The sequence below is a fragment of the Engystomops pustulosus genome, chromosome 5, assembly GCF_040894005.1.
Source record: "Engystomops pustulosus chromosome 5, aEngPut4.maternal, whole genome shotgun sequence".
Lineage (NCBI taxonomy): Eukaryota > Metazoa > Chordata > Amphibia > Anura > Leptodactylidae > Engystomops > Engystomops pustulosus.
The window spans coordinates 148,207,985-148,233,213 of record NC_092415.1 but is presented as its reverse complement, the minus strand read 5'-3'; the positions used below and the strand labels follow the sequence as shown (position 1 = coordinate 148,233,213).

The 25,229-nt window shown below is 37.9% G+C and overlaps 1 protein-coding gene across 1 annotated transcript in view; it reads left to right on the top strand.

Moving 5' to 3' along the window:
- EGFR (epidermal growth factor receptor) overlaps nucleotides 1-25,229 on the top strand; it is a 122,595-nt gene that overhangs the window by 23,704 nt on the left and 73,662 nt on the right. The gene's annotated exons all lie outside the window — the stretch shown is intronic.

The window sequence follows — 25,229 nt, the reverse complement described above, 5'->3', positions numbered from 1 at the left end:
TTTACAGAATTCCCGAGAGAGCAACCCAGAGAAGTGACTGGAGCTCTGGTTGAGAAGAGATCATACGGATCACCGAGGGGGTCTTGTATGTCCCTGTTCATGCATTGGCAGGGGACCAAGCAGTCAGAGCACTAGAATTAGATATCATCCATGAGCAAGTTGTTTTTTGGACATCTAATTTGTGGCAAGCATCAATTTTTTGAAAGAAATGCGTAATTGAAAAAATTTGATGACTTAAGGACAGGGAAAAAACGGATGCGCTAACAACACATAAATCACATAGACTACAAATGCCGGTGTTTTTGTGGACGTAGTCTGAAAGAACCCCTAATCTTTGGCATAAGCTGCATGAAATTCCAATTAAAATCCAGTAACATTCCAACAGAACATATAACAGAATGTGACCTTTTCCATAGTAAAAGGTTTTGTACCTAATCATATGTGTTCAAAGTCTAACTGACTGAGTTCGCTCAGACATTATACAAGCTGTGCTTTACATAAAAAAAACTAGATCAGTGCAGTCAATGCAGTACTCCATAGTGGAGGTTACTACAGCTAATCTGGCATTCTCTCACTTCAGTGCCTTGTCTGCGGTTTATTTAAACAGTATTTCACTTGTATATTTACTTTGCAGTATTCAGATACTGACCAATGTTTTTTATGTAAATGGCATGAGCAGGTGGAGTTGTAGAAAGTGTCTTGGAGTTTTATGTTTTGCAGAGTTCATAATCTTTAGCACATGCTACTGTTTTCACCCTGCACCCTCCCTTCAGTATTAAAGGCACACCCAGCTCATTAAACATGAAGGCTTTCGTGCAAGAGCAAGTGACATTATCCAATCCATAATTACACCCTCCCATTTAAGTCTTATTTACAAAGGAGTAGTACAGCAGAGGGAACAGATATCTGGCCGCTCAGTATTGAGAAAGCCTTTACATTCATTCACTATACTGTTTTACCTTGTGACATTGTAAACTATTCATAGAAATTTGTTCACACAATTTGAAATATTTATAAGTAGTATAGTGTAAATATGTATTTATGATAAAAGAGTAAGCAAGGATAAAACTTGCTAAAATATTTCTATATTTCTTAAAGCAAAACATTTCAGCAAATACATATTATTTTTTTGTAATGAAAAGTTATACCATTTTCCAATATAATTTCTGCATCAATTCCTCATGGTTTTCTACATATCTGCGTTTTATCATTCTAAAGGAAGATTCATTGTTTACATCTAGTGGATAGAAACCGGTCCATGGTCATGTGATGTTACATAGGTGCACGGCTCATCATAACACACAGCTCTGATTATTCTCTGTGATATGACGGCTCGTGCACCTGTGTGACATCACATGACCGTGGACAGATTTATATACACTGGAAGTAAACATAGAAGTTTTCTATAGAAGGACATCAGAGATCTAGAAAAATCTGCTTTCTAGATCAAGAAGAGATCTAGAAATGAGGAATTTATTCAGAAAGTATACAGGAAATTGTATAACTTTACATTATAGAAACAATAACATTTACTTGCTGAAACAGAAACACTTCTTTAAGTCTCTGCCACAGGGAGGAAAACCCTACCGATTGTAACCTATAAGTAACTACCCTGTATTTCATGTCCTGTTCCAAATCCATTCACTGTTTTTTTAACTGGTTGATCATTGACTCATTATAACTAGTCATAAAAGAGGCCTTCGTTGCGTATGGGAGCTTATTTTCGCACACAGTATTGTCTGTAATTCCCCATGTAAGTTGTTCCTAGGCAAGAAATTCTTTGTAACATATGCACTGGTGCCAAAGACTCCAAGGCTACTTTCCTATTCTTAGACTAACATTCTAGAGCTACATGCACAAATGTTGTTTTTTTGTCCATGTGCTATCATTTTTTTGCTCATGGCTTACTGACACAGTAATTTTTAAAAAAAACCCAATACTCATGACTGTGTTTTTCATGGATCCATGTGAACACTGTAGAAAACTGTAGAGCCGGTCCTAATCCTGCTTGTGTTTGCGTTTCGAGCCTTCACATTGAAGTCTATGGGAATGTTAAAAAAATACAGACTTCACACATGCCACATGCAGCCCATTTTTACTGGATCTTTTTCCTGGTAACACAATCATGACCCTCCAAGTGCTTGGGACAAGCTATTTACATTGTTTGACAGCCTTCAATTTTTTGTTGGTCCATAAAAATGTGTCATCTGGAAATGGCTCATCAACGGATTACCCACTTATCCGTGGATCTGTGGTTTGTGGCCTGAGAACAGCCTAAATAAAATATTCATTCATTCTCATGAACCTCTCAATGATTTAACCATATCAGAGAGCATCAGTATTGGCATTGGTGTTCTTTTAATATTTCACAGTTTGCACAATTGGTCTCTTTATCTCATACATTATGACCATCAATGACTGATGAAATTGGAAAATTGCCAAATGTATTTTGTAGTATAAAATTATGAAATATTATATACAACTCATATCACTTAATTCTTAATAAATAATTGCTGAATTGGTTGATATAATGAATTCTGGAGAATATCTATTAGTATCTAATTGGGGAACATTGCTTTTTCTACGATGAAATACTCCAGACAGACAATAGCATGATGGACAATGCAGCTTGCAGCAAAGTAACCTGATTACAGCCAAGCACACAGGAAGGATTATGTGTGTTCTTGGAAAAAGCAGCTGCCATATAAATCTGCAGGTTAGTATTCAGGATCTGCTGTAATCGTTGAAGTGTATTTAGGAATAGAAGTCACGTTGCACTGGGATATGCTTCATTTCACTTATATAGGACCCTTAAGAATGGATACATTACAGGAAGACTAACTTCCACACATAATGAAGAAAACAGCATTTCAGTCACCCACGTGAATTTTGCCCATTTATTAAACTTGTTATGTTGTAAAATACTGGAGGCAAAAAAAGTCAGTGAACAAGGTAAGACACATTAGTCCATCTCTACATATAGACATATATAGTGATAAACCTTTTCTTTCATAGTCATCCATAAATGAATATAAGACTAGTGATTTCCAAAAAGCCAATGCTTTTATATGGACTTTGGCCATAAAGACTGTACTGTAAAGCGTTATGCTTTGAACATTAAACAAATTATTCTTTTTCCTATTGTCATGTGCATATGTTGTCTGCATTGCCTGGGCATTAAAAAGTAAAATGTTGTTTAAATTGCAAAATTTAATTTTGCTTAATTTATTTTTATAGGTTTGTACTCCATTAGTCTCATTAATATGAATATAATATGAGGAGCAAAGCAATTGTACAACCGCTCTATTCCCACACAGAATTTGGGGAACTCTACGGAACCCGTAGTATTTAGACACTTAACCCCTATTCTGTGACCTTCTCCCCTTTTAAAGGAATTTTGTTTAAGAACCAAACATCATATGACCAGCAGCTGCATTTGGAGCTTCTGCTTAATACAGCAACACAGAGCCAGCTGTTGGCAGATTGGTGAATGGCTGATTGGTGCAGGGGCCCAGTGTAAGCCTCCTGCATTGGATTATCAGTACTATATTTTGGCTATCTTGCCATTGGGATACTCTGTGTAAAAACATATGTGAGTGGAATTGCAAAAAATTGCAATTATTTTGTGGCAATGCCACCTCCATGCCATGTGCACCTGTCTGATGGACACATCAAGAGGACTACAACTCTTGATGTATCAGCTGTGATAGTGGGGCGTCGTTACATTATCATACGCTATCATAATGATAAATTCCCCCCAAAGTGTAGTACAAATATAATAATATCACTTAGCTGTGGTTTAGTAAAAGACTTTGGATACTTTATTGGGTATACAGTTGGATTTTCTATTAATGACCTGAATGTTCTCCAATGATTATGTCATTATAGTTGCGTATGGCCATATAAAATAAGGATAGTGTCAGTAGATCAATGTCATGATCTGAGAAGTGAGAAAACATTTGCTTATTAATTACTCTCAGAATGCGTGAGAATGGGGGAATTTCAGGTTTCACATGTAAAGTGTGAAATGAATTTATACTATTGGCTGTGAGATGAAGGATTATATGTGAACGCTCTATAGGAACAGTGAAAAAACTATAAAATATGTATGTGGAGAGCCCCTCCCGTTGCCGTCTGTGCATGCATGATCATGTCTTTTCACTCTGCCTACTCTGTTACATCTTTCTTCTCATGAAACACAATCCTTTTATAAATCAACCTTTTTGCCTCAGGTATTATTCAGTTTACTGCTCTTGTCTGCCAGCAAAAACACATACAACAGGCAGATTTGTACCGAAACTCTGAAATCTCAGATACCTCTGTCTGGATTTTTAATAAAATTTCTCATAAAGAACAAATTTTGGGCGTCAACTTTCAGCCATTCTCTTGGGGCTCTACGTTTTACATAATATAAGGGGGCACATGTACTAGGACTGGCGCATTGTGCACCAGTCTTAATAATCACCTCAACCAGAGCGTCAAACCTGAATACCTTAAAGCTTCCAGATGCTAAGTGCTTGCAGTGGCGCACTCGTGTATAGGAACTGAAATCTACGCCATGGTCTGGTCTAGATTTAAGCTAAAACTTGTACCAGTTTTTTGGTGCAGGTTATAGTAAACTTGGCTGGCCCTTGCCCACCCTGTTAATTGCCCTGCCTAACCCACTTTTTTGGCGCCCATGGCACAAAAGGAGCAAAAATTGCCAACAGTAATTTTTAACACTTTGTACGCCAAAAAAAAGTTGAATTATGAGCCAATGTTGTCATTTCAAGAATAAGCTACTTTCTATTCTAGGCTGCAGCTTGTGCTGTCCATGGCACCATTGCAGATGATCAGCAATGGCAGGCAGCGTACCATGTGCAGTGGTTAGCTGTTGTTGTACACTCTTATGCTGCCGTTCTGATGGCCATGCTTATGCTGATTTGTTATTTCAGTCACTAAGCTTCAGCCGCAGCTTTGAAATGTATGAAATGGGTGTAATCTGAATCTGAGACCTTAATTAGGGGACAATGTTAACAGCTGGCATTTGGCCAACAAGTATTTGCCTCAACCTCCCCATACAAATTCTTGCTTTGGTTCTGTTGACACCACTAGTAGTACTTCTAACAACATCTTAACAATCACATATTCAGCTGCTGTTGGAGAAATCGGACAAACTTGGCTTATGTACGTCCCATATGTATACCTTCCTTTAGTTAGCATTTTTATCTTGCATGTTCACATGCACATATAACATTCTGACCAGATTAACACAATTGTTACTTATATAGTGAAAGATAATGAGCAGTCTTACTCTTAGCAATTGACATACATCTGGCATAAAAAGATAGAAATACAGGAATCACATGTTCCACTGGGGCGTTTTCTTGCCAATCTTGTATTGCAGGGTACTTATGTAAGGATCTTACAGAAGGCAATGTGTTTTCAACCTCGCCTCGCTGTGCACAGAAATATATATGCCAGGAGGTGTTTTTGGTATTAAAAGTTAAAATGTTGTAGCCACATGACATATAGTAAATGTAAAATTCATCGTAGTGTCACTATGTTTTTTTTTCGGTGTATATGCAATTTTCCTTTCATTGACATAACATAGTCCTCCTAGAATCCACAGGATCGACAATACAGGTGTTATGTTAGGCTCCTTGTAAGTCAGGTGTCCTTAAAGGAAACCTACCACTTGAAGTGGCAGGTTTCAGATGGAAATACCGAGCACCAGCTCAGGGTGAGCTGGTGCCGGAGCATATTTTTGTTAGTGTTTTAAACCGCTGTATTGCGGTTTAAAACACTTTTTAAACTTTATAGCCGGCGCAGGGAGGTACGCGCTCGGCGCTTACCATGCGCGTGACCGTGCGCGCGGCTCTCCTTCACTTCCTATGTAGCCGCGCGCACGGTCGCGTGCATGGTAAGCGCTGAGCGCATACCTCCCTGCGCCGGCTATAAAGTTTAAAAAGTGTTTTAAACCGCAATACAGTGGTTTAAAACACTAACAAAAATAAGCTCCGGCACCAGCTCACCCTGAGCTGGTGCTCGGTATTTACCATCTGAAACCTGCCACTTCAAGTGGTAGGTTTCCTTTAAGTTTGGGACGACCTTTAATGGCAGATCCCCACGTGTGCCTTGTAGCACTTCTATGCACATCCAGCTTATTTTGTAGACAGGGGAGTATTATATCAACTGTCACTGCCCCATCCTTGGAATCAGGAAAGCTACAGCTCATGATACATTCATCTCACTTTTACATTAGAGATATTCACAATAAAGTTGATAAACTGCTTTATTAAACCTTAAGTTGATAAACTGCCTGAAGTTATACAAAAGACTAGAGGTAGAGCAGATGATGTGCTGACTCCACCAATTGCCATAGATTACAAAGGGATTTTTCCTTGAAAAAAGATGAGATATGTTTGTTTATTGCATGTCACTGTCTTTGAGACATTTCATTTTTCTCACCATCACTTGCTGAAGGTGTAGTGAAAGTAAAACAAGGGAAAAAAACCTACAAGGAAGGTGCATACATAAAACATCTACAAGAAATCACTGTACCATGCTCTTTCCTATAACAACACTAACTAATCTTTGCTTATGTGTAAAACTTACATAGAAGTGAAATCACAACAAAAGTGTCAAATAGTTAAAGAATGACATTTCTGATTTGTGCAAACTGTCACTTTTCTGTTGTTCTAAGAAGGAAAGTAGGTATTATACATTTCTGTTAGTATGCAAATGCTCAACACCAAGCTGCAGCTACAACAGAAAATACACAGTGTAAAATGACATTAAATACCATAATGTTTTAACTGCACAATTTAAGTTTAGGCTTAACATGACAGAAGCAGGTGTCAAATGCCAATCCCCCACCATTCTTAGGCCTCATGCACACAACCGTTATGGGGACTGTGATCTGGCCCCAAAATTTGTGGCCAGAATACAGCTCCCACAGAGGTCTATGGTACTGTGTCACTGTGGCGTCTGCTTCACATTCTATGGAGAGAGGAAGGGGGAAGAGCGCTCACCCCTCCTGCACTCTGCCCCATGCCACATGTTCGCATGCCAGGGGCCTTATATTGATGACCTATCCTAAGAATAGGTGAAAAAAAAGGTCTGTAACGCTTCTTAAAGGATGAACCCTTGAATTTATAGAAGGAAAGCAAAATATCTCTTAAATATTAAGATGAAACTAAATTGTATAAATCCTCTTCATTTTGTTTATAGAAACCTTGTAAGGAACGCCTTATTTGTCAGGGTACTTATGGTTTATTACTCATAATTTCCAAATTTCTGTTATGGCTTCCAGATCATTCATTGAATATAAGTAAGTCCACGTTAATTTAATAAGACATCGTTTTGCTATCGCTTTGTTGAAGACAAAGAAGTCATGTCCATCTCAATTTTTTTTGTTATTAAAAGAACGGCCACCAGTTGGTAAATCAAGGAACACCTGGGTCTAGTCTGGCCTTTATCCTTATAGGCCACACCCCATATAGGTCAGGAATTAGGACAGAAACAGAATATATTATATTACGCTACGTGTACTTTTGGTCATCTGCTATGTCGGATGTCGATAGGTACATAATCTAAATGGGCAGTCTTGAACTTTTCCTACTTGAACTAGTCTACTTAGAAAGTAATATAGTATAGGAGAGTCAACAAAAACAATGGACTCTCCCAACATGACCTGGTAGTCAAACAAGTCAAGCTTCACATTCGCTGCCAGCTAAACAAATCTCTGAGACGGTTTGTTTTCATAGACTAGTGGAACTAAGCACCTTGAATATTGTTTGTCTTTATGCAGTTTGTCTTAATATATGATCCATTTGGCATCTATGAAGAATTGCTGTTGGACATTTTACATCTTCTCCCTAGACAGAAATAACATGGCGTGATAGCCAGCGAATTCTGGGGTCTCTTTTATTGTCACTTTTGAATATTTTGTTTTCTATTCTAGTCAAAGTTTAATTTCTAGGTTTGTAGGTGTCGATAAAAGCACACCTACTATGAAAACAAAGGCTGGTTGTGCAATGTTATTGAAAACAAAGGTACGGTACAAGAACAGAACACAAATGACATCACTCTCCATGATTGCTTCTTTTATTAGGCATTTCACACACTTTGAATACTGTCTTGTGGCCAAAATCAGCATGATCATGAAACAAACCTGAGCAATGTGCATAGAAATCGGAATTCAATACGCTGCACAAGTGAATAAAGAACTCCGGTAAAGGAATAGAACATTAACAAAAATATCTAAGTCCTTCATTTAATAAAAACTCTTCCTTTCTTCTATTCTCATTTAAAACTAAGAAATTTAACTTAATGGGTTGGCTAAAGTCACTTTAATGAATCTGCGGAGCTCCAAAAATAGACATAGAACTGACCCAAGGAGCTGGTCTCATGAAAAATAACCCCCCTAAAGTCATGTTTAAAAACTGAAGTAGCAAAAAATTTGCCCCACTTTAACCTTTTATTGTTCCTTTTATTGTTATATTCTGCCAAATTTTCCAAAATAAATAATTGTAATTATTCAATTGTTTAATTGAAATGTTTTCTGCAAATTAACAATAGCCACAAATTTGGCAGATAATTTCCATATAGTACACAGGTCTTATTTTTACTGTGGTATATAACTCATTTACCAACACTAGGAGATCTGCGGTGTTGGTACGCATGTTACATTATAGTTTACATTTATGAGAGGGAACTTGTTGCAGAGTGAGTTTATCTCTGCTTACCCATCAATTATTAATGTCAGCAACAGGAGAGAGCAGTGTGCACAACATGAGCACTTAGTGAAGCATCAGCCTTATGCACTGATGCCTTCATGACAAGATAAACACCAGTAACTCGCGTTTTAAATGATATTGAACAAACAATAATGCTTAAAGGCAAATCACCTAAAGGTCAATCAATAAAGTTTAGCTTCCTATTTTATTGCTGGAAGAGCAAATGTTGTTAACCCCATTGATTCTAATGGGACTGAGTGTGGAAGGTGTCAAGTCCATTTGATCTATTTATAAGAAATATTAAACTAGAAATGTTCATGGTGCCTTGGGGCAAATGATCTCTAAAAGTTAAATCATCTCTAAAATGTTATTTTGTAATTGATTTTGTGAAACAGACTGAAAAGTGTAGCGTACATTTAGAGGTGAAAATCTTCAATGCCCATTAGAGTCATGGATCCTTATATCTACATTTAGCCATTTAAAAATTTCTCAAACCTTGAAAAAGTTGAAGTCTACAAAGTCCTAAAGCAAATTTGCTATCACTATGCACTTCCACTGTTAATAACACCTTTTGCTTTACTTCAGGATATAAAGATGTCCGTTTTCACAAAGAGAAATGGGTTTATAGTCAGTAGGGTCACAAAATCTGGCATTGCTGAGTCTTTTAGACTTAGCCGTGCTAGAAATATTTGACCTAATCCCTGCCAATCATCAACGGATTCCAAAGGATTATCTTCCATTGCTGTACACTGCAAACAGTTTTCTGCACACAAAAACTTTGTGTTCTCTTTTGGCCTGGCTTTTCAGTCCTGTCTTGTTTCAATATATGAAAGACAAGAGGAACTTTTTTTCTGTAAGACATATCCTTAAGAGCAAAGAACAAATCCCTAGTCTAAGTACACAAAAAGATACAATGTTATCAACTAAACTGACAGCTCCCAAAGTGAAATGAAGCCTATGCGTGCCATGTGCATTTGAAATATAAAGTTTTCTCACTGCTGAAATATATTTATACTTCGTCATATTGAAAATGTTATTTTAGGGGAAAACGGTTCTTTGTGTTTTCTTGTCTTAATTCAGTGTGGCTTTATTAAAACACCACATACAAAATCATTTGTGCAATCAATCCCATATCAATGATATTTTTCACTTTACACACATTGAATAGTACTGTAGATTGACTTAGCAAATTTTACTAAATGCTAAATCAATAGAATATTAAATAAATAGAATATTTAAAAGAAAAAGAGGACACCTGCACCAACTTTCTTACCTACATAAAGTACAGTGTAAGGGTATTTTGTAATGGCTGCTGGATTTACAGTGGCGGTAAGTCCATGGCCATTACCCAGGCAACAGAAAACATCTAACCAACGAATCATCTGGTTTGATCAGATCATACCTAGAAGGGTGCAACTACAGCGGTAGCAGCCATAGCAGCTGCTATGGGGCCCACAGTGTCAGGGGGCCACAGCATTGGACCTGAAATACTAAAGAACCTTTATCAGACCATACCTAATGTCTGCCAGAACCACCATCAGATTATACAGCGATATTCATGGATAGTGAAATCAAATCTACTGATGATATGTTTTATTAATTAAAATCTTCCAACATGCAGGTTTCCATTTTTGTCTGGTGTCTGTAATATGATGTAATATATATATGCCGTTATTTCTATAAGTCAGACTGAATCCAGACATTGGCATCCCTGATCTATAACACTTGTGTGTTTGGTTCTAGAACAGTGAGGGTGTAGGGTCGGAACAGTTAGTATGCAATGAATTGAGTATAGTAAGGGGGTGTTACGTAAAGGAGAGACAGCTGGAATTATTTTTCTAATAAAAATGCTGTCTGGATCCATCAGTGACTGGAGCGTGGAGTCACTGGTCACTCCGCAGGAATGTCATCTATGATTTCATTAAAGAGCAGCTGAGAAGGTTTAATATAATGATCATTATTAATCTTAATCCTCACACATCTAGGCAAACACATCTATAGAGTATTGTTACAGGATGAGATACAGTTATCTGCTACTGGACGGTGATACAGGACGGTGTTCATATCTGCTTGTGTAATCTAAATACAATATTAAGAGAATTATATCATTATATACTATAAGCCAAATACCATGTTAAGGGGATTGGGCACATATACAAAACTTACCAAGGTAAGTGTAAGACCCTAATAGGGTCATCCATATTATAAAAGGGTCAACCATATTATAAATGGTAAAGTTTGAAGTCACATGACCCACTGGTAGCAGGACCATCACAACTACTCTAATAGCAGCAGTTGAAGGGTTAGGGATAGTGTGGTAATAAACTGTAATCAGTGCAATTGGGGTAATCAAAAATTACAGATTTACTGATTTTCTTCGCCTGTAATGGACAAACAGTCTGACGGTTGGCAGGCTGCGGGCCCCTTCCAACCCCAGACTCTGCACACTCAAGTATAAGCTGAGGGGGGCTTTTTCTGCATAAAAACTACTTAACTACTTAAAATCCAATTGTCACAGAGACCAAAAAAATTCTGGCTGGGGTTACAATTCTAAAATATACAATTCCGACTTACATACAAATTCAACTTAAGAACAAACCTCAGAATCGTGTATGTAACCCTGGGACTGCGTGTATGTGTTCTCCACTCAAACACATCCATACACTACACAGAGGGAGGAAAATGATAGAATCCACACAATGCACGTCTGGATTATCTATTTCTAGCCTATCTATCCTAAGTGAAACCTGAGTGTTCCTTCCCCATGACTCTACAACAAGTCTCTCCTTTGTCTCCTTCTGCATGAGATAAATTTAAGAGGGAAGAACCAACAAACATGTTGAACTTGTGGGTTACCAGTAAGCATTAGATATTTTGTAATGGGAACAAGGTTGGATTTCGTAAATGTTTGGACGTAATCCAGTTATACATTTATGGCATAGTTATTAGTGTTATCATGGAAAAGAAAAAGGTCTTTTTTTTCTCTTTGGTACTTTACTTGTGAAATGGTATATGCATTATCTTCACCCAACATGAAAGAGAGGTTTCAAGACTGTAAGAGTGCTGTATGTGATATTTTAGTATAATGTATAGAATTTCATTTAATGAATCATTTAAGTGGTGTCCAAAATTAGACCGTAGTGTCTGCTTTATTTTTGGAAATACCTTTATCTTATCCTTGGATTGTGTCTCACCTCATTCCTATTTTAGTGAAGAGTTTTAAGCTGCAATACCAGACACAGCCCAAGGAAAATAGTAGCAATATTTTTGTGGGACCTTTAGAATATAATTATATCTGTAATCATAATTGTAATAAAATTTTCACTTGATTAAACAATTCCAAAGTTGATGTGTACTGAACAGTTTGCCACTTTATTATAAGAGCAATTTTACTACATTTGGAAATAATTAGTTACAAGTTAAGCAAAATGAGAAATCTTTGATATTTTTTTATATTTTATACACTGTAGAACATTTTATTTCATTATAGAAACAATAGAGAATGTCTGTTCCCCTGTGACCTCTGACACGTCAGTTGCTAAATAGAAATAGTAATGTATTGCTATATTTTTGAAGTCTAGACTTGTGGTGAATGATAAAGTTTAAGTAATAAAAATTATAAAACAAAATATATACAATAAAAGAAAAATATAAAACATTTTGAAGTCTAATTTTTGTTGATATACATATAATAATTAGAAATTATAAAAAAAACTAAATGGGAATTTAATAAATTTGACAACTTAAAGATGTATGTAATCAATTAAAAGCAAAGCGATCACAACCTTTAGATTACACATACATCACAATCAGCAACACCCACCACACAAGCTTACAAAGTATAGTTTGATGTAGTTGCCAATGCCTCAAACATTTAGAAAATTGTTTTATAGTTGTTGTAACTCATCTCAATATGATACATGCATTGAGGTACAGGTAGAAGTTAATAGCTGTGTTAAGCTTAAAGTTTAAACAGTGAAATAAGGTGAGGCTTTAGCTCTGATGTTCTTCCCTGTACTTGTAGGCACTTGCCCACTGCTCCTACATTTCCTTTCTTGCTGTGTTAACTCTTTGTGTCCTATGAGGCAAGTGGTTTTTACCTGAACACAAATTCATCACAAGAATACACTTATGTATTTTGGACAAATGCTGGCAATCAGTAAAGGAAGACCTGTCAGACCACACATGGCACATTAATGGCTGTGTTCAGAGGCATATGGCATTGCACCTAGGTCTAACTGCAAATTGTGATTTTACACCCCTCCATGCAAAGTAGGGGACCTTTTCAACTATAACCCCGATAGGGAATATGAACAGACACATATACATTGAATATGGAATTAATCTTTTCATAATTTTCAAATATTTTCAAAATGGGAACTTGTTTTGAATTACATGCCTGGAAGAAAGCCCTGAAAACTGTGCTAAATGCTTTAGCAATGTACTGAGAATATATATACAATGGACTATGATTTACTACACTGCTGAGTTAATATTTCACTATATGCGCTGCAAGAGCTTGACTTTGTAAGTGTTCTAGAAAATATGTGTTATTTTTCTAAAATATTCAAATAGGAGAATTTGAATGTAATTCAAACTATTTATAGAATGTGCTCTTTTCAATAAGCTCATAAAATAATGTCCCATATATACTCGAGTATGAGCAACATTTTTCAGCTTATACTAGAGTGTATAAGAAACATAAACTTAGTAGGTATTCCTGGTGCTCCCCACAGCTGCGGCTCTCCCTGCAGCTCCTCTACTCTCTGCTGCTTTCTGGCAGAGCGGGTGGAGACACGTTCATGCACTTTGCCTGTGCGCACACTATGATGACAATGCCACGTCATAGTGTGTGCACCGGGAAGCCAAGGGAAGAAGAGGAGCTTCTATACCCACTATAGATTAATGGCCTGTAGAAAACAATATCTACATTCTTTGGATAGATAAATGTTTAGTTTATTTCCTATTCCTCTTTTTCTTTTAGGCCAACAGGGGATAAAAATTTTCCTATTGCATGAAACCATATCAGGCGACAGATAGCAAACCTCTGAGGGGGGCGGAGATGACCAGTAGTATGGGCATCAAGTACAACAGCGTCTTTACATATTGAGAAATGGATCAGTGGTAGGCTGCTTGTGGGGGGCAACACTTAAACTTTTGCCACAGGAAATAAAACGGCTAGAATCGGCCCATGTGTCAACTGCCACCAATTTGATATTGATCACTTATCCTAAGAATTGCTGCTCAATAAAAATCCTGAAATACCCCTTAAAACTGACCTCTTACCACCTCTATCTGCTGCAACCATATATACATGAGAGTTCTGTTCGGTGTAAAATGCCCATTAGGCTCAATAATTGGGTGGGTAGTCGGAGACCAGTGCCTGATTTGAGAACCTAATTTACGTACAAGGTGTGAGATAAAATGATGATACAAAGATATTCTGCAATCGTATGGTGGAAAGGAATTATAGAGTTTACTACTGACATAGCTAGAACAGGCATATAATGCATAGCAGAATAAATAACATATGCAGTGCTCCTGTCCTGTGTACAAGGGACAAGTAATACAGTGTTACCAGGACTAGTCTGTACCAGGCACGTATGCCATTACTGATCATAAGATAATGGATTCCATTTGTGAGAAGAGTAATGACATGTCAATTAAAGGGACTGAATTGTACATCTCTTATTTATAGAGGGAATGTATCCCTTCCAGTGTGTATTCAGTATATAGGTGTAAATCTGGAAGAATCGTAGACATTCAGGAGAACATTCATGTATATATATCCCTTAGTCAATAAAAAGTTAGGACCCCAGTGTTGCACGAAACAGTGCTGACCGCTAAACATGAAAACCTAGGTGGGCAGATTAGCGCCTGTGCGTATAATAGTCCAGTAGTTAATACCTATAGTGTGGGCGCAGCGTACTCCCTGTTGTGCCTCAGATCTGGTGATTCTTTTTGCTCAACCATTTATCAAAAATAAATTCACTGAAGAAAGTAAACTTCCTATATGTTCCATAGAATGCTTACTGTACTTTCCAGGGAAATGTCAATACATGCCGGTAGTTAAACCTATTCATTTTAAAGACAATTCCTTTTTCAGACGGTGGCTGAATATTTAACCTGTGGGTGTGTGTGCTGTTCTCTGTAGAGTGAAAGTGTATTGTATCTGCTTGTGAAATTGTTATATACACAAGTATGCAACTGCTAGTGCAGTATATATGTTTAATAATGCATTTTACTCCACTTTCCAGCAGTTTGGAGGCCCCTGGTCATCCTGCCATCAATGTCAACCTATATTGTATATGCATGTTATATTAATGTTTATGCATAAAAAGATTCAGCAAGATTTCTATCTGTATGTTGTGCAGTGTGCCATGCACCACATATGTGGGGCATATGGGGCAGGGATCTGCACTCCAGGGCACGGGAGATTCACCTGCCCCCTTGTGGTTGAGTCTAAGCATCTATGTATCTTATTCAGAAAAAAAAAGTTGTAGTTTGTCTGCCAAGTTATTTTTCTGTCCTGTCATGAAAGCACACCGAGTACTTGGAGAGCCATAGGCAAGAATCAAATTATATCTGATTTATAAAACGTGACGTTTGTTCGAGTCAGATTAAAATGTATTTCACAATTTTTGAAAGTTGTTACGGTACAGGAAATGTATGCAAGAATAAGGAGCACAGATTTCTCATGCTGACGTACAACTGACTCCGCAAACTCTGGAAGACTGTGCCCATTTTACTCATCCTGTGTCACAGGTTCGCAAACTGCAACTTGTAAAATGTATGTGTAAATCAGTGCAGATCTGAGAAGCCACTCAGGTCAAATGATAGCTCATTTCAATAAGCTTTATAGAGTCTTGTAGTGTATACCATTTAGCAGGGTCAGGCTTGCTTCCAAACGATCAGAGGGTCCTGCTGTGCGCTCAACACAATTATAGACCCCAAAGGCGAAGTGGGAAAAAACCCTTGATGCCACAAGGTTGTGTTCCATAAGTTAATGGACATTTGGCCGCACATATTTATTTTATCACCATCCAAAACTGCCATTTATCACAGCTCATTCACAAAATGTACCATGTATGTAAGATGCCAAGATCCTTGAATGGTAAAAGTCCTTTGATAAGAAACACAGAGAAGCTTAGTTAGCAGCAAAGATTTAAAGGGAACCTGTCACCACGTTTTTCACAAATACAGGTAGTGCCAAGTTCCAATAGAGCCCAAGTAACTATCTGACACCCTTTTTTTAGCTAAAAGTAGTTCCCCTCAGATTCCCATTAAATGAGAGTTTAATCTTGCCAGGTATCTATGCATCTTTGGGGCGAGTTGAGCGGCGTGGCCTAATGTGATGTGACCAGGTGACATCATCACGGTTCCTTAAGCTACATAACATTTGCAATCTGTACCCCATGTACATATCTGACCACATAAAACAAACACAGAAGTCTGCATGGACTTCTACTCCTCTCCATGCAGGGTGCTGTGATTTCATGTGATAGAATATGCTGTGATTTCATGAGATATATGCTTGGTGTACAGTTTTCTAATGCTAAAAAGATAAAGGACCTGCAGTGATGTCACCCTGGTCACATGACATTACAGCTGCATACAGAGATAGAATGGAGAGGGGCTGTTGCCATGCTTAGATACCAGGTAAAACTATAAAGTGGAATAAATGGAAATCTCAGGGGAACAATGTTTAGCTAAAAGTTAGTTACTAGGGCTCTATATGAACCTGCAACTACCTGTACCAGGTTCCCTTTGAAGCGGCTTTCCCGCCCCAACATGTGAATGGACTATTTATCCTATTGGTCATTAATGTGAGTTTGGTGGGGGTGGGGCACAGGACACACTCACCGGTTATCTTGAAAAAAGGCTACTACATACTGATTAGAGCTAGAACCTGATAGCTCTATGTGTTGTGTGTTGTAGTGTACGGGGGTTATTCAGGTTCACATTTCACTAACTTCAGTTGAGTCCAAACCTGCAGTAACCCTCCACTCCCAATTGAGATTGTAAAACCCTTTAAATATTCCCATAAACCTTTAACAGATTTCTCTAAATACATTTTCAGGCACCAGATATTCCTCTTGGCCCCACAATGCACATGCACACTTGGCTCGTCTGAGTGTGCACATGTTCTGATTGGAGAAATGAAATTTAGATGCTAGCAGACACCTCCCTCACTCCCCCATGAGAATGAAATAATCAGGCATTGAAATTACAAATGCCTGATCTTTCTTTCCTCAGCATCATCTGTTTGGGGGAAGGGGGTACGAGTGCAGAAAGTAAAATAATCCCTGAATTTGCTGGCAAAACCAATAGTTAGTGATATTTTCCAGCTGGATATTGTATTTTCTTGGAGTGATTTAAATATAAAAATGGGCAGTAAATGAATTAGTGGTAAAAGCTGTGGAGAGAGTGAGGGAAATGTTGAGAATTGGCATCTCTTGGGAGAATGTGTGACAGTGCACAGTTATGTGTTATTCCATAGCAACATGGGTACACATCTCTGTGCCTGCCGAAATAATTAAGAGCAGGTGTGCCCCTGCCAGAAAACGGGGGAAGGCTAAAGAAACTAAGGGAGAACGTGGAGAGACGGTGAGAATCTGGCAGACGTGTGTCGATTTACTAAGTGAACAGGACAGGAATGAACTTGAACTTGGCAAACTTTAAAATGTTCTCAACAGTAGAAGGAAATGAAGCTGATTTAACATATATTCTGGTCTCAAGTTTCAGATTAACTAGTTAATGTACGTCATATACTCAACCAGGTCTTAATGCTGCCAGAGATGAAGTTTTACAGATAGAGGCCCCTATACATTAGAAATAAATCTGTAGTATGTACTAAAGATAAAATAGAATCAGAACAGACTTTTTTTTGTACTTTTATTTTGTACTTTTTTTGTACATTATGTAAAAAATATCAACAGGCTTCCACATTTTATATAGGTGTTATTTTCATTTGTTAGGAAAACATTATATGTAGATAGATAAAGGTGGTGTATAGATATCCTGCTGTCTGCTTTGTGATTTTATCAAGTCCATCATTGAACTTGACATTGTCTGAAATGTGAAACAATCACATTGTCACATTATAACCCCAGGGAGCACTCTCTCCTATAACCTACTCTTGTTCAGCATTCCAATAATGGATATTAAATATCTATTGCCATCTTTCTGGGGAATGCAGAGGCTATGGCTTTGGCAAAGTCACTTGTGTTTATGATTGAACTGTGCAAAATAATTTTATGTTTCATTGGTGTCTCTGGGATTATTGATGTAAAGCTCTTGTCTTATATTTGAGTCCCCATTAAAATATAAGCTGTAAAGGCAGGGTTTTCCACAAGCACAGACAGGTAGATATCCAGTCTAAGTACAGGATCTTATGAGAATAAATTACTAGGTAGTTTGATCATGTAGTTATAAACCCTTATTGCAATGATGGTGAAACCATTAAGAGACTCGGTGCCCAACCGCAACCGAAACCCACTTATTTTTCACAAAGTACCCACACAAAAATTTAAGCAGTAACTTATTGCTCTCTGCTCTGCCACAGGTTTCTATTATACCAGTGGCCAGAGGAAACCAATATAGTACAAAGAAGGAGAAAGAATTCAAATTATAATTGTAACTTCCTTCAGAGTCATCTGAATGGGTAGAGCTGTCGGGCCAGAGCAGGGGCTCCAATGATAATCTAGCTCTATTCACACCTCCTGACTCTTCCTGCAGTTACGGGCATCCAAAGATGAGTCACTTTAAAATAGTACCGAACAACACACACCCTGGGCTGCCTGGGATTGTAGGACGAGGTCCTGTCTGGAGTTACTGTCTGGGTGGCCACAGAGAAAGCTCTCAGTGCCACCTCTGGCACTTGTGCCATTGGTTTGCCACCACTGTCTAAACCAAAATAATATGTGGTTAATAAATCCCAGGTCTTTGCAAAGTTCTTGGAAAGAGTAAATCATGTTCTACATCTTTTTACTGACGATACAGTCGTTAACTAAAATATGCACAACACTTGGTAAACTTTACGTTCCTATAGGGATTTATTAAGTTAGATAAGAGGTTTGCCTCAAGTGATTCCTGCTCCAACATATTGCTGTTTGTACTACAGTACATTGCCTCTGTTTATCACAACAGTCCCAAAGCACCAGGGCAGCTTCTATATGGTTGATATAGTGGTATGTAATCTATCTTAAGAGTAAATCTTAAAGCAATCCCCTATTTCAAAACATTCCTAACATACAGCAAAAACACAAAAAAAGACATCTGTCTACCAACAACAGACACCACAAATGTACTTTTGGACACTATCCTTTCGTTTGATAACAGCCTCCGTATAACGTTTTAGTGGGATGATTGCAGCTACCATTCACAAAAATGTTTTTAATGATGGAGAACCAAATCTAGAGTCAAGTCTTCCTGAATATGAGGAATGTGGTGATTGTCCTATCCGTAAAGCCTATTCAATTGTGTGTATTGCCAAAGACATAGTATACTTAGTATATCCTGTAAGCTGTAGGTAGCTCTTTACAGTATGCTGTAAATGGCACACTAATTTATACTTTTCATATTGTGGTCGGTTTTTAGAATCACATTCCGTAAGTATTTTTAGTCTTCTTTACAACTTCTAAGTTCTAAAGTCTGACTGTTCTGAGTATATACTTTATTTTAATTGTTGTTTTTGCAAAAATATTACAAGTATCTTACTATAAAAGGAAGTCCCAGTTACTGTGTCTGAACAGTAAGGGTACTTTCATATATATCAGCTGCATAAGCTGAGACCACTACATACAGGGAGGTATCTGCGCTGTTATACAGCAGACATCCACTGCTTACAACCATGGTTGTCCTGACCTCTAATTGAAATATAAAATATATATCGAACAATGTAAAGGAATGTCAACATTACCACTTTTCCGCTGTTTTGCTCTATTGGATATTTCCCATAGTGGTATCAATGCAAACCTCACCTTGTCCTGCAAAAGCAGAAACCTAAAGAGGTCTGTATATGGAATATTAAAAGGTTACAGGTGGCAGAATAAAGCAATATAAAGACATTTTGTGGCCAAAGTTCACATTTTTTTTGTTTTAAAAATAACAAACTTATGTAAATTAAATAACTTTTTGTTCATATTGACCCAAAGATTTAGAAGAAGAGTCATTTGGATTGTATTGTGAAAGCTGTCCATATTGTGATGGTCAATAACGGATGCCTGCCTTGACCTGAGGGAAAAGTCGCCGAGGGGTTAATTAATTAAGGTAGGACACTTGGGTGGGGTGGGATTTGAGGGGAGTGAGGTCATTAAGTGGATGGTTTGGTCCTAATATAAGAGAGGCGCTCACCGTCTGGCTCCCTCTCTGGACAGTCTGAGTGCAGAAGAAGAGATGCCAGCCCGCCCACCCTAAGTGGGGAAGAACTTTGTCACGCAGCCGCGGGATAAGGCCTTGGAGGGGGATTCTAGGAGGTAAATTCGTGCAAGGTATGGCACTGTGTGCATAACCAAAAGGGTAATGGAGGATGATGATTATGGTGGCCGGCCCACCCAGAGGCGGATGCAGGTACTGTGGTTATCTACAACATATTTGTCAGCTCCCGAGCCGGCGCTGTGCGGTGAGGGTAAGCAGGTAATGTGGTAATAATATTGTGAGGCACCCCTCTTAAGCCTTGCCAGTTTGTCTGTTATGCATTTTATTTGTTATTATTAAGAAAGTTTTATGCAGTTGTCTGTGTCCGTTTCTTAAAGGTAGTGTGAGGTGGTGGGGGAGAGGGGGGGGTCACCCTGTGGTAAGGAGAGTGAACAAGGTAGGTGGAGGAGGCCTGTGTTTTATCCAATAGGTCAGTGTCGTGTCCTATGGACATCATACACATTCGTGATTTTCTGCTGCGCATCATCTCACTTGGCAAAGATATTGCTAATACTACAGAGTCATCTAAATTAAGTTATGTAGCTAACAGTGTAAACAGCTTGTAGTTGATTTAACACTATGAACAAGGAAGTCTTGGATGGTGGATGATTCTGATTTGGGAGAATAATGAGCCTTTTGTTTGTGAACATCATCTACAAATTAATTTTTCTCTGGCTCACTGACAGAGGAGTAACTTTTAGATCACAGAGTTGGTGTTTGCAGGTGTCCCAACTGAGTGTTGATATAGTGCACTCCATTATTATCTATAACCTCTGTGTACTTAGCAATGGTTAATGCTTTATGACTGCTGATTCTAAAACAATCCCCTTCTGTTTTGTAATTATTCATGTTCCCCTCTTATCTCGTACCTGTTGTTTCAGGTTACTTTTCCACATTAACAGTCATATGTGTGTACATAAGGAATAACATTATAGCTGTACATTGTATGACTTGTTACCTGTATCTACCAGTATTTCCTCTGCGGACTCAAATTCTAATTCCCTTGATTTCTAGTGGAGACTACTTGCTATAATGTCTCCCATACATATTATAGACAGTAGAAATGCTACTTTCCACCTCTCTCTGCATCACACCCTAAAAACCCACAGCAATATGGAGGACATCATACTCAGTGTAAGGCTGGATTCAAACCGCCGTTGTGGGAAGTATATACGGCCGCAGTATATATACGTTTTATGTACGTCCCACCATAGGCCTGCAATGGGTACACGGTGCCGTGCGGAGCGGTATGGTGCAGCACACGTGTGGCACCTCTCCGTACCCAGCGAAAAAATGGGACATGTCCTATCTTACCTTGTAATATGGCGCCGCTCACCATTTTTCTCTATGGAGAGGGGTGGGGGCACACGTGTGAATTTATCCTAAGAGAAACTGAAAAAAAAAATAATACCTTGAAAAATTATTTTTTACCTCTGACCACTCAAAAATAAGGCCAGATTAAAGTAAAACTGCATACTTTATATGAAAAGCTTTGTAAACTAGAAAGTGGAAACTGTAACGGGCTGGTGTTTACTGATTTTATTGTTCTACGTTAATGCATATTATAGGATCAGCATCTACTATTGCACTAATTGCACTATTCACACTTAGAAATCCAACATCCAAACAAATTATGGTTTTTCAAACAGAAAACTGCACCTGAATTTATGAAGTGTCCGCTCCTTGATATTGGTGTTTTCCGACACTCTCGCCACTTGTGAATCCACCAGTTTATTGGCACTTCTATTTTTCCAACATGGTTTTTGGCTCTTTTTGTGATGATAAAATAGCCCAGCTAAAAGCTGGTCTAGGGACTTCTAAACCTTTTAGTCCGTGCACCAATTCATTAATCCCTTGCACCACAAACTTATATCCCAGCCACCCTGCGCCAAAAATAATGAATGCCCCTCAAAATGTTAGCAATAAACACCTTACACTGACATTAATTTTAAAATGTTGTGTAGATGATTATTCGGTTGACCCTTATAAAGACATAAATGGATCATCTGACAGTAGTCTACATACAACTACTGTACATACACACCCATTAGAATATATACTCTGCGGACAGGCTGAAAAATAATAGAAAATAAATAATCGAAAATTGAAATTTCTACCTTCTTCAGAAATCTCCTATGTCTAATATGAGTGATGGCATTATTCAAATAAGGTTATTGTTTCTGTACTTTGGGACTACTTCAGAAAGCCTTTGAAGCTACATTATCAGTTGAAGAGGATTTTCTGGTGCTAATTTATTGTAAAATTAAAGTCAACCTATGTGTCAGAGTAAAACACTTTCCACACAGTCCTATTAACAAGTCCAGATAACCGCAATAGGAAAATAAGAAAGGGAGTCTGGAACAGTTCAACACATAGGAGATGAAATGAGTCATATAGGAAGGTATGTTATAGCTTACCTCACAACACTTCCAGATCACCAGCACTATTTAGCTTTTACTGTAGTGGGACAGTAGCCCGATTTACGTTCCTTGAGTTTAGCAGGAAAACAAAGAGCTAACATTAAAATAGAGACATTCATAATCTCTGATTTAGCTAAAGTTTCAGTATATTAAGTTAAACTACACTATGTAGATAGTATGTGTTAGTACACACACGAGACACCACCATGTTTCCACTCTTTGTTCCAGTACCCTAAAGCAATAATCATACCAAGCATGGCTTCTGTCATTCTTCTTCAGGTTTGTAACGTCAAACTGGTTCTTAGAACTCTAAGGGGGACATTTATCTTTAGTCAGAACATTTGTCTTTGCCTTTTTTTGTTTCCGGGTTTTGGACTTGTTTGATTTATCTTGACAGGTGATATATTTGGCATTTCATTTAGATAATTTTTGCACAGAAATTGCAGTCTTGAGCTACCTGAACCATTCTACTGGAGTTTTTTTTGCACAAAAATACAAATGTTACAGCATTGCGCAAAAAAATAACTTTTTCATAGTCCACACCTGGATGTTAAAGATATATTGGGTGCAGAACTGAAAAAGTAAACTATACTGGTCATGTTAAAAAGTTGCTGATTTTTGCACAAATATTCAAAAGTGCACACGCCCATGTGCTTCACACGACCGCACAGACTTTCTGGATGCTGGATTGCTTGGTAAAGACACACAAATATATTTGGAGTCTGTACTGAGCCAATAAGCTATATCACTTTTATAATTTTTTACAGTTTTATTATTTGTTTACTGTTTTATTATTTCTTTTTACAGTTTTATGGCCCAGATTTGATTGCAGATGACATTTCCATATGTAGTTCATTTCAGCATCTTATATCACTATTAAAGTTCCTGTAGAGAAATATACAGACTGTCTGGCTTGTGTGTGGGTGGGTGGAGGGGTCATATTCTCCAGGACGTCAATCATCTTGTGCTTGAATTTCGGTAGTATGTATCATCTAATAACAATAATGAAATTCACATTTTCATCAGCGGTTTGCAATCTTCAATCAGCTCTCTGTCTCAATGGTTGTGTCCTGCTGCTAGAGTTAATATGCCTGAGACGTTCCTTTTTGTCTTCTCCTGTTTAGCATGTGCTAACTTGACTGTATAAAAACCCCATGGAAACCAACTGCGTGTGCTGATTATAGAAGACAATTCTATTTGATATAGAAGCTTTTATAGGCACATTGCCATTGTTACATGTCCCTGTAAAATGTGCCTTTTAGACAGACTAGTGAGCACATTTCTTATAACTTATTGATGAATTAAAGTGACAGTACTGGATTTATGTGGCCATTCAAGAGGTTTTCCAGACATTGGGGCACATGTATCAAACTTTTGGCTTGCCTTTTTGTTAAATTTTTTAGACTTCATGGTGCATGTGCTCATTTGCAACTGTTTTTGCCCCTCAAACAGTCTCCTTCAAAGTTCACCATTGTCTAGTTTTCTGCAGTGTTTCCTGATTTATCATCTGAATGCAGACGTGAAAGTTATGACTTTCTCAACAAAGTCGGAAGAAGTAAAAAAATTTGGGGCAAATCTATGACTGTCCAGACCAGGTGTATAAACTAGCTTAGAACTGATTGTGACTTTTGGAGACTTTTGTTTTAAAAAGTCGCGAATTCACTAAAGACCAAACACCACAAAAATTAATAAGATATATCTGATCGTCAAAAAAGCCAAGAAAAGTTCTATAAACAGAAAAACAAAGCCGGACTTTTGATATGTGTGCCCCATTGAGTCCAAAACCTGGCACCTCAGTGTTCAGCTGCTCTCCGAAGCTAATACACTAAAAATGGAATGGGAAGCAGATAATCTGTTTAGTGGCCAAACTTGGTTATAGCAGCTTAGTACCAATTCGAACAAATGGCTTCACATCTGCAGTAATGAGACTTAGTCACTACACAGACAGTGTTCCATTTTGTGCATATTCATTGCTTTTAGCAGCTGAACGGAGAGGTGCCAGGTATAGGACACCAATTAAATTGATATTAATAAGCATCTATAGTTTTAGCCTAGAAAACCCCTTAAAAATGGATTAACATGTACTGAATTGAACCCAGCCCTATAACTTTACTGATTCTAATTACGATTTTTCTAATCTCTGGTGTTTGGCACAAGAGTCCCTTAATTTACCTGGGGTAGTTGCTGTCCACATTGGACCCCCACCAGAGGTAGTGGCCTTGCAATCTATCTGCAGCAAAGTTCAGGAATCTGTGTAAGGATGAAAACAGGGATAACGCTCTTAGTGTTGACCAATCTCAAACCCATTGGTTAGCACAGTACAGGTGGTCCCCTACTTAAGGACACCCGACTTACAGACAACCCATAGTTACAGACGGACCCCTCTGCCCACTCTGACCTCTGGTGAAGCTCTCTGGAAGCTTTACTATAGTCCCAGACTGCAATGATCAGCTGTAAGGTGTCTGTAATGAAGCTTTATTGATAATTCTTGGTCCAATTACAGCAAAAATTTTGAAACTCCAATTGTCACAGGGGTAAAAGAAAAAAATTTGTCTAGAACTTCCATTATAAAATACACAGTTTCGACTTACATACAAATTCAACTTAAGAACAAACCTCCAGACCCTATCTTGTATGTAACCCGGATACTGCCTGTATGTCATAGTCACAT